This window comes from Phyllostomus discolor, chromosome 9 (assembly GCF_004126475.2).
Source record: "Phyllostomus discolor isolate MPI-MPIP mPhyDis1 chromosome 9, mPhyDis1.pri.v3, whole genome shotgun sequence".
Classification (NCBI taxonomy): domain Eukaryota; kingdom Metazoa; phylum Chordata; class Mammalia; order Chiroptera; family Phyllostomidae; genus Phyllostomus; species Phyllostomus discolor.
Window position 1 is genome coordinate 43,838,276 of NC_040911.2, and position 13,030 is coordinate 43,851,305.

At 37.1% G+C, this 13,030-nt stretch overlaps 1 pseudogene; it reads right to left on the bottom strand.

Moving 5' to 3' along the window:
* Positions 1–479: 479 nt before the first annotated feature.
* Positions 480–2,935, bottom strand: LOC118496714 (annotated as a pseudogene).
* Positions 2,936–13,030: the final 10,095 nt, after the last annotated feature.

Genomic DNA, 13,030 nt, shown 5'->3' on the forward strand with positions numbered 1-13,030 from the left:
AACTGTGCAGCTTTTGCTCAAGGAGTCTATGTGCCAATCACTTTATATGTTTATTAGTTTACAAATGATTACAACCTGCCATTAATAAAATGCAAATGTACAGTGACTTAGTACTTTCAATAACATCAAGATCTATACTGCAGAACTCCATAGGAACATTGAACCAATGCACAGACTCAGCCCAACAAGACTGTGATGCCCCAGTGGAGGTTACCACTATAAACCATACTCACTTCTTTGGCCTAAAAAGTACAATACAACTCAGTGAAGAGTACATCTCTGGGAAACAGCTCATATATTCACTTGGCCATAAAAAATGTTTAACAATTTGTTGTGCAGGTTTCCTATTATTATTCTGACAATATCATAAAATGGTTTTAATCTGAAAAGGATACTGTGATTTAGAAGACAGTAAATTTTCTTTCTTTTTAAATTTTATTTTAATCATTGTTCAAATACAGTTTTCTCCTTTTTAAATTTTCTAAACCAATATTAAACACTAAATAAGCATTTATTGGCTCTAAATGGAATATACTGCAAATCCTCATAATGCATGAGATCATCATGGAAAAGTTACCCTAAAGTCCCAACTTCAGTAATCTGATGCTGACTTGCCTGCTTAAAGATTTCATTTTTTAAGAAAGGAGATAAAAAAAGAGTGGCCAGTGTATGTATTTATTAATAAAAATACAGTACAGACCCCACTACTCAGTCCAAGATGCCTAAAATGAGCTGAATGAGAAGGCTATAATGCATACAGGGTGTCAGTTGGCAGATCATCCACTAAGATATTGTTGGTAGTGCTGTTAGAGGGGCATTCAAAGATGTATGCACATTGGAAAGATTTTCTTTAAAGCAGCACTGGGTCCAAACACAAAAGTCAAAATATTTAGCCATCTTCCTTTGGAGGGGTATACCTGCCATTTTTCTTATATATCTGTACAATGGAATTATAAAACTGTTGGGCTACTGCTACATTACACTGATAAGTATTTGCTCCAAACAGCATTTTGGCTTTGCCTCCGTCTAAGGTGGCATTGATTTGCATGATGACTGATTCTGTCCAGTAGGCACTATTCCGGCCCTGATTTGTGAGAACTTCTATACACAACATACCACCACCCAACATGTACCCTCCTGAGAGAACAGGTAATATGCCTCAAACAAATGGAGGATCAAATGGAAAGTTATCCTTAAAAGAGGAGTTAAGCAAAATATATGCTATGCCTTCTTTTTCTTTTAAGATCTGAAGATCACGGTGCAAAGGACTATCAGGATCGACCTTCTGAAGTTTAACATGCCAGTCACGTAAACTGCCATTCATTAGTTCCACTGAATAAGTCTCTGTTTTATAACTCTATGTCCTGTATATATTCCTGAGCTCTTCCATAAGTTTATCTGAAGCTTGCACAGATCCAGACACCATATCATTTAGGTGGTCTTGACTTTGAGTCTTCCTAATTTTCTTTAATATTGCCAAGTTGTCTTTTCTAATTTCTTCATCCTTGGACTTTTTCCACTAATAGGGTGCTGTTCCTTCATCTCACGGTGAGCTGAGTCTTCTAACATTCGTCAGCCATCTCTTTCTCTTCTGAAAGTCACTTCTTCTGTTCTCCTATTCTGACCCGTGGGCCATGGTTGATCTAGCATCTCAATATCCAGGTACTAAGGAAGGTTATATAAACTGCAGAACTCACATGTCACATGTGAGTTGCTGACAAAGCTACTTTTGTCCTTAGTATCTTCTAGACTCTCCAGAACCATTGTCAGATTTAGGTCATCAGAGCCCACAAACCGTACTGGTGAAGAAGATGGATAAGATTCTGCGCATTGCAGTGCCACATGAGTGCTGAGGCCATGCTGCCTGGCAGCTGCACTAGGAACTGGCAGTGCAGCTTGTCCAGCTTTCAGCTAATGATGTGGGACTTCTCATGGTTCTTGTAGAAGATGGATGCCAGGAACTCGAACTCAGCCTCGAGCCTCCACACCAACACCCTCCCCTCATCTCTGGCAGGGGAGCTGGGCGATGATATGATCATGCTGGAAGAGGGTGAGGGTGGGGGGCCAGCATCATCCTTTGCAACCCACATGATCTGACCTGTTAATTATTTAGAATGTACTATTTAATTTCCATATATTTGTGAATCCCTCAAATTTCCTTTTGTTGTTGTTTTCTAATTAACTCCATTATGGTCAGAGAGAGTACTTTTCATAATTTTAGTCTCTAAATTTACTGAAGGTTGTTTTATGGCCCACCATATGGTCCGTCTTTGGGAATGTTTCATGTGCACTTCAGAAAAATGTTTTTTCTGCTGCTGTTGAGTGGAGTGTTTGACGGACGGGTTTAGTTGTTTTTTGCTGTTGCTAAAGTCTATGACTTTGTATTTATCTTCTGTTTTGTTATTCCATCTATTATTAAAGAGAGAGTACTGAAGTCTTCATCTATTGTTCAATTGTCCATTTCGTCCTTCAATTCTGTTGCTTTTGTTTCATCAAGTCTGTCTGTGTTTTGGAACTCTGTTCTTAGGTGCATATATGTTAATAATTGTTATATCTTCCTGTGGATTGATTCTTGTATTATTATGAAATATTCATCATTATATCTAGCACCATTTTATGTTTGAAAGTCTATTTATTTTGTCTCATATTAATATAGCTACTCCAATTCTCCTTAGATTGCTATTTGAATGCCATATCTTTTCTCATCATTAATCTTCAACCTATTTGTATATTTAAACCTAAAGTGTATCTCTTGCACACAGCATATAGTTGGATTTTAACTTTATCCAATCTGATAATCTCTGTCTTTTGAATGCATCACTTATATTTAATATTTTATTGTAGCATTTGGATTTTTACTTGCCAGTTTACTTTTTCAGTTTCTATATGTCTCAGATCTGTTTTATTCTTGTTTTACTTAATAGTTTTCTTTGTATTAAATGGATATTTTCAAGTATAATATATTCTTTAAATAATTTTTATTTTTATTTATATATGAAGGGGGACCCAAAAAGGAACTTATTTATAAATAATTGTGTATATTTATTCTTATATGTTTAAACTTCAGTCACCTTCAAGTACTCTCCATTTAATGCAATACACCTTTCAAGATGTTTTCTGCCACTGCTCAAAACATGCCTTTTGATGCTTCTGCCCTTTTCTTTTCACCTCTTCCACACTGGAAAAACATGAGGATTTTTTTCATCTGGTGAAACAAAAAAAAATGTTGCTCAGGGCAAGATTGAGGGAATGGAGTGGGTGGGAAACATGGGTGAAGTTATGTTTGGTCAAAAACCGCTGAACACCCAGAGGGATGTGGGTGGGTGTGCTCATAAATCACCCATCATGAAATGGGCAACCAGAATGAAAGAATGTTAAAAAAAATTCACTGATGCCAAATGTAGCCTCTCACAACAATGCTAGCTGGTACACTGATACAGATGTGTTCTTAAAACACTCACCTAGCGAGGGAAGCCTGTACTACAAGGGCCCTGCCCTTCAGAAGATAATTTTGATTTTGGGGGAGTCCCTCCATGTATGTATTATTTTTAGTTTACTGATCTAGTGCTTACAATGTACATTTTAACTTGTAAAAATCTACTTCAGATTTATACAAGATTGTAGTGAAATAAATTTTACTATATATACCTCTATTCCATTCCATTCTATTGTTACTATCTATGTGTATATGTATATACATACATAACCAATTATTATTTTTATAATTACATAATTTATATAATTTATAATTTATAGAATGTATGCCTTTTAAAGAAACAGAGAAATAAACTACATATATTTACATAGTTAATTACATTAATCTTTCTATACTATTTCTGGTTCTCTTCAATTTTTTTTCTGTGGATTTGAACTACCACTGGTGCCATTTCATTATGCACCGCAAGTCTGCTCCTGTCTACATTCTCTGTGCTGTTGCTGTGAAATGTATTGATTTACACGTTATAAATCCAACAATACTATGTTATGCATATGTTTTATTCATTTGCTCTTAAATAAGTTTAGAGATGAGAATAATTATACTTTTATAATTATAATTTTATTTTTACCTACATAATTTCCTTTATTAGTACTCTTTCCTTTTTCATGTGGATTCAAAGAATTCTCTGGTATGGTCTACTATCAGCCCCAAAACCTCCATTTAGTACTTCTTGTAAGTCAGGTCAACAAACAGCTTTTGTTTATATGAGACTGTATTTTAATTTCATTTTATCAAAGATAATTTTGCTAGAAAAAATTCTTAGTTGGCAGGTTTTTTTTAACTTTTACTGAGGTTTCCTTATATATGATAAATCATTTTTCTCTTGTTATCAGGATTTTCTCTTGGTCTTTCAACCTTTTGACTGTTATGTGACTAGGTGTGTGTCTCTGTGCTTCTCAAAATTGGAGTTACTGAGCTTATTGGATGTGTAACTTAATGCTTTTCATCAAAAATAGAAAAAATTTCAGATATTGTTTCTTTGAGTGTATTTACTGCATCTTTCTCTTTCATATTTCCTCCTGGTACTCCTATTAGATGTAAATTAGTATGGTGAATGGTGCTCCGCATTCCTCTGAGGTGCCATTCATTTCCCCACACTCTGTCTCTCTCTCTCTCTCCCCGCTCTGATTATATAGTTTCTATTGATCTCTTTAATTTCGCAGATTCTCTTTTTCTACTAGCTCAAATCTCCTGCTGAGCTTCTTTAATCATTTTTTCATTTATGTGATTGTACTTTTCAAGTCAGAATTCCCATGGAATTTATAATTTCTCTTTTTATTGACATTTTTTATGACACAGTCATCACGTCTTTCAGTCAATTCTTTAGACAAGCTCTCCTTTGGTTCACTGAACATAATTATAATGACTGCTTTGAAATAATTTCTGCTAAGTCAGTTTTCTGGGCACCTTTAAAAACAGTTTCTATTTCCTTCATGTTTTTCTGTTTATGGGTCTGTTATGGGCTGAATTGTTTCCCCCTTAAAAACTGTACATTGAAGAACTAACCCCTAGTACATCAGAATGTTACTGTATTTGGAGAAAGGGACTTTAAATAGGTAATTAAGATAAAATGAGGCCATATGGTTGGACCCAAGTCTAATATGACTGGTTTTCTTATAAGGAGAGATTAGGATAAATACACACACACAGAGGAAAGACCATATAAAGACTTGGGAGGGAGATGAGATGGCCAACTATGGGTTAAGGAGAGAGGTCTTGGAAGAAACTAAACCTGATGATACCTTGATATTAGACTCCTAGTCTCCAGAGTTTTGAGAAAGCAAATTGCTGTTATTTAAGTTACCCGTATGTGATATTTTGTTATGGCAGCCCTAGCAAACTAATACACAGTAACATTTTTCTTGGCTTGTAATTTTTTTGGTGAAAACTGGACATTGTGAGTAATATATTGTAGCAACTGTGCATACTGTGACCTCTTGCCCCATTCTTGCTGTTTTCTTGGTCATTTATATATTTAATGACTAGAAATCTCTTTCCCCCATCCCTCATAGCTTCTTGTTTTATATTTAGCCTGGTTATCTAGGGATTTCTCCTACAGCATAAGTCACCTATTTGTCAAAAGTTGTGCTTAAGTTCTGTTACCAGGTATATTTGTACTCTTTACCATGTGATGTGTGTCTGGCTTGTAGGCTGTGATTACAGTTTAAGTAGTTGATGTGGTTGCTTCCACATTTAATCAGGGACTGCTAGCTTGGATTTCTCCTCTCCCAGAACTTCTGAGAAGGAGCAGTCTTAGGCATACACACAGTCTTTCAGACTGCCAGGGACAGGTATGATTTTTGTTCTTCAGCCTGCTTTCCTAGGGATTGCCTCTGGGCCTAGATTTTGTTTAGACAGTTTTTGGTGAAACCCCTAGCACCAGGGAGGCTTCTGTGCTTTGATGACTGATCTAAGTGGAGTGTAAGGGATGTTTCCCAGTCTGTCCACATCCAGTTCTCATTGCTCCTAAATGAGTGCAGCCAAGTACTTGCAACCAGCCTTTCTGGTCACCATGATCTCAGGAGGGCTCTTCTGGCTACCTCTTTCCACTGTTTCTGTTAAACTTCTCATCGCTCTGCTATTTTGCTTATTCCTGCTTGTATCATGGAGCTATTAGTGCCCTCTCAATTGCTTTCTCCCAAGATGTTCATTGCTTTTGATAACGTCCTTAGGTATGAAACTCTCCATGCTGTGTTCCTAAAAAAGTCAGCCCCCTCAGCCAGAGCTGTGGAGTTCATCATTCTGGAGACTTACTTCTTCCTCTGGCAGAAGCTCTGTATCACCATACGAGAGCTGGGGCAGAACACGGGGGTTCACTTTTCCCACAGTGACACCTGCCTCACCAGTAGATGGAGTGGTAGAGATGGCCCCCATCTTCTTGGCTTGCCTTTCCTTGGGTGGAACCTGGGCCTTCCGTGTGAGCTATGGCTAGAGTGATCAGGGCACTAGTATTCTCAGTTTGCTGAACCTGAGTAGAGTTTCTACAAATGGAACTTTAGGTGTAATAAAGGAGCCCTGGATCTCTTAGTCACGCTTGCCTGGAATTGAACTTTTACAAAATGGGTCTGAAACAGATGGGGATGGTAGCAGCCTGTCCCTCTCAAGGTGAAACTGTGGCCCCAGACTGGGAGCTGGGGGAAAGAGAGAGCCCAATTTTCTGGGTTGTGCCTGCTGAATTAGAGTACCCAGAACACTGTGTGGAAAGTGAGGTCATAGTTTGAATGTTACAGACTCTTGCCTTAAATAAGATCTTTCTTGAATGAGTATTTCTCTATTTCCTCTATGTTTTTAAGATACTTGTCTTTAAATGGTTGTTTTAAAGATAATTGTTGTATCCCGTTAAGTGATTGCTTATTGTGAAGAGAATCTGCAGTGAGCCTTACTCTTCTATTCTGGAAATCATCGTTTTCTTTGCATCATAAATAACACATGTACAATTAATGATTCCTTCTTTTGTATAACTTTTGTTTCATGACAAGACAGTACCTTCTATTAGTTTCATACATGGTTTTATATACCAATAACTATTTTAGTATTTTAAATGATGGAGTTACCAATAATCAGCATATAATAGGACATAGAAAAGCTCATACCTTCTCAAATTGGTTTATATTTAAATAGCATTTTATTTTTCACAATGCTATTAAATTATAACAGCATTTTGTACTCATTGGACAGTGGCTGGGGTGTTGTTATCAATAAGGATCTGTAATGAGGATAATTTCTAAGAGCTTACAAGTGATTGGGGGCAGAGCTAGACTAGAACTCAAGACTTGACTTCTATCTCTCACTCTTTTCATCAGAAAAAGTACTTTTAAAATACCTGTTTATTTTACATCTGGATGAGTAGTAGCTTATCTACCCACAAAGATTTGGATCATTATTAAACTGCGAATATTCCATTTCCGTATTTTAATTCAATAACAATGTGATAAGACTTGTGCTTTTGATAAGATTTCCTATGAAATGAGACATCACTTGGATATCTAAAATTCTCATTGATGAAATTACTTGACATATGCACCTATTCTTTGTTTGATACAATGACTAAATTTTAAATATCTCTTTGAGGTAAAAAAGCTATTGACAAAAAAATCTTTTGACAGCAGAGGCAGCTGGCTGAATTAATAAGAGGGAATATAGTGAATAATGGTTCATATTAATTGAAGGATTTTCTTCAATGCAAGCACTATCTTGAAAATGAATATTTATTGACTGAAAACTAATGAAGATTAATTACAAGGCTATTTTTAAGAGACCTTTAAAAACCATTAGTTGTTCGAAAAACACCCATAAAATTAAGCCCTTTCAGAGTATCTTAGCAGTTGTTAAAAAGAGCAGTGAGCTGCTACTAAATATATAAGAATTCCCAATTAAATTGTTACAGGTCATCAGAGGGTGTCACTGACTGTGGGAAGGCTGAAGTTAAAGCCTTCACCACAAAGGAAACAATCTAGACAATACAGGCTCTGTACGTAATCCATGTCAGGACAGAAAGCCAATATGAAAAGGAGAATTTCACATGACTCTCGACTTTTCATAGTCATCGTCCACAGTTTAATCTTGAAGTGAATCACTGAGAGGTAACTGGTATTTATAAAATCCACAGTGTCAGTTGAGCAATGATAGACAGGTAGGAATGAGATCTGTGCTCAAAGCAGCTGGGGAGATCTGAAGATTTCTCCTGAAAAATGAGATAAAAAAATGGCAGAATAATTGGCCACCATTTCACAGGTTCTGTTTCCTCCAAATTTAAAGTGCTCAGTCATGCATACAAATCATTCATAATGCCTGTCTTCCTTTCCCCATTCCTTCCTCTCTGTCTCTCTCTTTATCTCTCTTATCTTACTCCTTCCCTTTATTTTTCTTTTTTAAAATTCATTCCTCAAATATGCACTCCATGCCTATAATAGACTGGGCACTTTGAGAGAAACTAAGGGCACAATTGTGAACAAGTTAAACATGCTCCCCATTCTCAATATTCACATTCTAATGGCGCTGGCTGGAGGAGAGACAGACAGCTAATAAGCAGACACACACAGGATGACTTCAGGTTATTACAAGTGTTCTGAAAACAGTAAACAGGCTGGTGTGCTAGAACATGTCTGTAGCTGGGGTGGGGAGCAGTGGGGTGGAGACCAGGGAACTTGAGTGAGGGCCCTGAAGGAAGGCAGTTTCTTGAAGACATAAATCTGAGACCTGAGAGTGAGAAAGGGTGGACTCTGAGGACATTCCAGAAACAGCAAAAGCAGAATCCCTGAAATGGACTGGAGAAAAAAAAAGATGGGTAGATTTTGTTAAAATATACTCATAATTTGGGAGCAAAACAATGTTCTGGCAGGAACATATCAAAAATGATCATCTTAAGTAATGCTTACCTAATATCCTCAAATGATCCTATGTGCCTAGTGGGCAGAGCAAATAGAAATGCTGTTTCTACTCTTTAATTATGAAGGAAATAACTGGAGGTGTGACTGCACAGATCACGACTTAAGAATTCTGGGAGTGACCATGGAGCCTGGTCAGCCACTGCTCTGGGAATACGACACGTGAAGGTTGTCCTCCCTCTTCCTCGGTACCTTAGTCTATGCACAACTTCTCACAGAGATTTGGGGCAAAAGCCCAACAGAAAGCTGTGTACAAGCCATCTTTCTGATGGGTTGATTTTGTCTCCAGGATGAATACTACTAATGTAATATTATTGGGGAAAATGTTTGAAGACTGTCTCTAAAAGTAGTTATACTTCTCGTTAACTAAGCAATTGCTTAGATTTTAGAATTTTGGTGTGGTTCAGGACAGGGGTATCCCTGGCATTCAGGGTCCCGTATTTAGAAACAATCACAGAGTAGACCCTCTGGCTCACACAGTCCAAATGGCTTTTGACCCCAGGCAGAGGTTTCAGTTGGCACCATTTCTACTCATTTAGAAATAATGACCTTGAATTTTCATGTCTTCACTATAAAATATTTTGGTATCCTTTTAATCTCCATTAAAGGTGTTAAAGGTGATTAATTCAATACTTTTTAAATTTTCCTTTTAAGGAGAAAGGTCAAGGCTTGTCATGTTAAGAGATCACAAGAACTGTATTACCCTAATAGAGATTATTTCCCAGCCTGAGAAAGAGAAAGCATTTGTCTCAGACATTTAGTCACTGTCAACTTCGGTAGAATTTTCAACAGATCCTTCTGGAGACTAGCCATCACTAGCCAGAGTTAATGGGCACAACAAAGTACATGGGAATCAGGTCATAGGGCACCAGGCAAGTAATCACACAGTCTAGTTTGGTGGCCAAATGTCATAGGGTATAGACAATGGCCTGCAAGGGCTAGTGATAGTTGGATGAAGCTTGGAGGTCAGTATATAGGATAAAGGCAAAGGGTCAGTTATTGTATGTAGTCGTAGGGCAAAAGAAGGCAAATCTTACTTAAGACTCATTCACTCACTTGAGAAACATTTTAAAAGCACATACTTGTACCTGGCACCAGGAGACACAGACCAGTGTGTGTGTGTGGGGTGGCGGGGGGGGAGGTGACAGATATATAAATAAATGATTATAATATAAGTCAATGTGCATGTTTAAGATATACACAGGCCATACCAAAGAGCATAGTGATAGAGTATCTAGCCCAGCCTAGTAGTGGGAGTGTGGGATGGAGGAGGAAGTCAGAGAAGGCTTATGAATGATACCTGAGCTGAATCATAGCTGATACAGAAATGGCCAGACCAAAGAAAGAAGCATTCCAATCATTAGTGACAAGACAGTGGTCTCAAATCACATTGCAACAAATTGCAGAGGACCAAACAATATTAGAGAAAGACCTAGTCTCCGTATCTAACTGTGAAGAAATAGGAGTAGAATATAATGGAGATTCAAAAGCCAGGTCTATGTGGATTGTAAATGTGTGGTAGCCCCCAGGAAGGCTAAGCTGTGAACTTAAAAACAAAAATCAATGTCCAGAACATGACCTTTGACCAAACAGTAAAACTAAATTCAGATTTATTTATTTCTTGGTCAGAGATTTACTGCTCTTTATGAATTAGCGTGGGATCGAGCACTTGTCCCTAAGTCAGAGCAGGGAGCTGGGTCCACAGGTTGATGCCACAAATTCTACTGGGCCAGCGTGACAGGAGCCACCAGATCAGGGAAATACAAACACCAAGAGACAAGGCAGAAGTAGAGAAGAAAACAAGGGCACCAGCCAGAGTTGGTGAGACTTGATGAGTGAGGCAGTTTTCTGACCTAGTTCAGACTTGCTCTTTAGCTTCCTGTGTGGCAGGAATCAATCCCAGCACAGCTGGGCTCGGGCTTCTAGATGGAAGCCCGCAATTAGAAGCACCTGGGCAAGTTAGTGATCAGAGAGGAGACACAGCTGCAGCTTTTTCTAAGTGAATCCTCATGAGTGGGGGTGGGAAGTCATTAAAAAATAAATAAAAGCTATTGCAAAGATGGATATGGAGCATCTCTCTACCATTATTAAACACTTTGTATCTGAGCTGACTGTGTACTACCTTTAAGTGCAGATATTACAATAGGAATTTCAGCTGTGTACAAACTCATTTGCTCACAGTTGCAAAGGGACAACTTCTATATTATACCTCTCTGTAAAATACAAAGCTCATAAAAGAGTCTGCATAGGATTAACCTGTTAAAATCTGTGCACAAATACATGTTATACTTGTATAACATTTTCAAACACTTGCATACCTATTTGTTTTATGTAGTTGTTCAAATGTAACGTATGTGTGTATGTATATGAACTTAAGTTATTAAATATACATAGGTACAGTGTAAATATAAAGCATATCTGTATATATCTATATATTTTAGCTATGCATTTATTTTATTAACAAATAGTGATGAAAAAAAGGACACCTGTCTTCTGGGAAGATATCTTTAACGATGTATACTGTCCCTAAAACCATAAGAAGGCTTTCCCCACCCACACATGTCTGCTGTGCTGCATCGCTGCTGCAACCCCGGTACTCTAATGGTGGTTACCTATGGTGCTGAAAGATCTTTTTAATTTTTAAATCACAGCAACCTGATATATAGATATCAAAGAAAGTTTTCAAAGGTGACCTCTAGAAAGGATAAAACCTTCACAGGTAGCTATCCCAGATTAATGATAACTTTCTCCACTCATAATAAAAAATAGCATAACAATATATCCAGAATTGCCTTGATTTGATTTTTGATATTTAGTGCAGCAGCCTTTCAGTACTACTTCAAATACAGAAATTTGCATAATGATACTTTTGAATTCCTAGTCATTTGACCTAGAACACTGTGATATCAGTTGAAATTTCTAGGACCAATTACATCCTTTCAGAAGGAATGAGAAGACATCGTTGGAGTTGAACATATAAACAAGGTGAAAATTTTGGTCACCAATATGGGCTGCCAGGCACCCGTCTACCTTCCCTCTTCATAAAGCAGGATATGGTACAATAGCTGAGAAAATAGACTAGCTCCCAGTAATATATTTCAAAAGAACATACATTTGTCTGAAAAGAAAAAACTACTGAATCTCTTCCTCCTGACATCTCAGGGCACTGACACTCTTCTTGTAAGTATTAGTCAGATTCCAGTGCAGAAATGGGGGGTGGAGAAGTACAAGGAGGAAAAGGGGGCAGAGGAAAAGCAAATACAAGGAGGAGGTCACATTCAGAGAAATGACAGTAAGGAAAGCATTTGGAAACATTTTGCTGACTCACTGATGAGACAAAAAATGTCAATTGATTTCAAGAAGCAAAACAGGTATGGCCACAAATGCATACTCACTAGCAATTGTCTTGATAATGGTTTTTCAGAAAAAATGTATTGTCTGAAATAATAATTGAGCACATTTGTGAGGATCACATATTTGCTATAATATAGAAAAACATATTAAAATGCTATTTTGTTACAAACTGATAGATACAGACAACAGAAAGGTGGTTACCAGAGGGCAGAGGGATAGGAGGCAAATGAAGAGGGTAAAGAGGGTCAGAGTTATGGAGGGAAACTAGGCTTTGAGTGGTGGTCGAACAATGCAATATACAGATGATACATTGTACCCTTGTACACTTGAAACTTATATAATATTATTATCAATGTCACCCCAATATACTTAATTTAAAAATCCTATTTTATTGCTAGTTTCTCTTCTAACATAATAAGAAAATAAGACCTGAATGATAGGATTTTAAAGATACCTACCTCAAGTTTGGCAAAGTGTCTAACATTACATATATGTTTGCATAAGTAATTTATTGGCTTTCAATTAATTTAAATTATCCGATTACCATAAACACATTGAGAAACACATCTAGAAAATTCATTTGACATGGCTTAAGACTGTATAAAATAGATTCAGATGTCAAAAGGAATAAATGAATAAAATAGTTCACAGCAAGTCTGGCTTTTTAAAGCATTTTGAGTTTGAGTAACCCTTATTTTCAATGGAACTTTTCTTTCTTTTGTAACCTACATAATGATAGTTTTCCCCAAGGACACCACTAACTTCTATAACAGCATTCTATATCATTAAA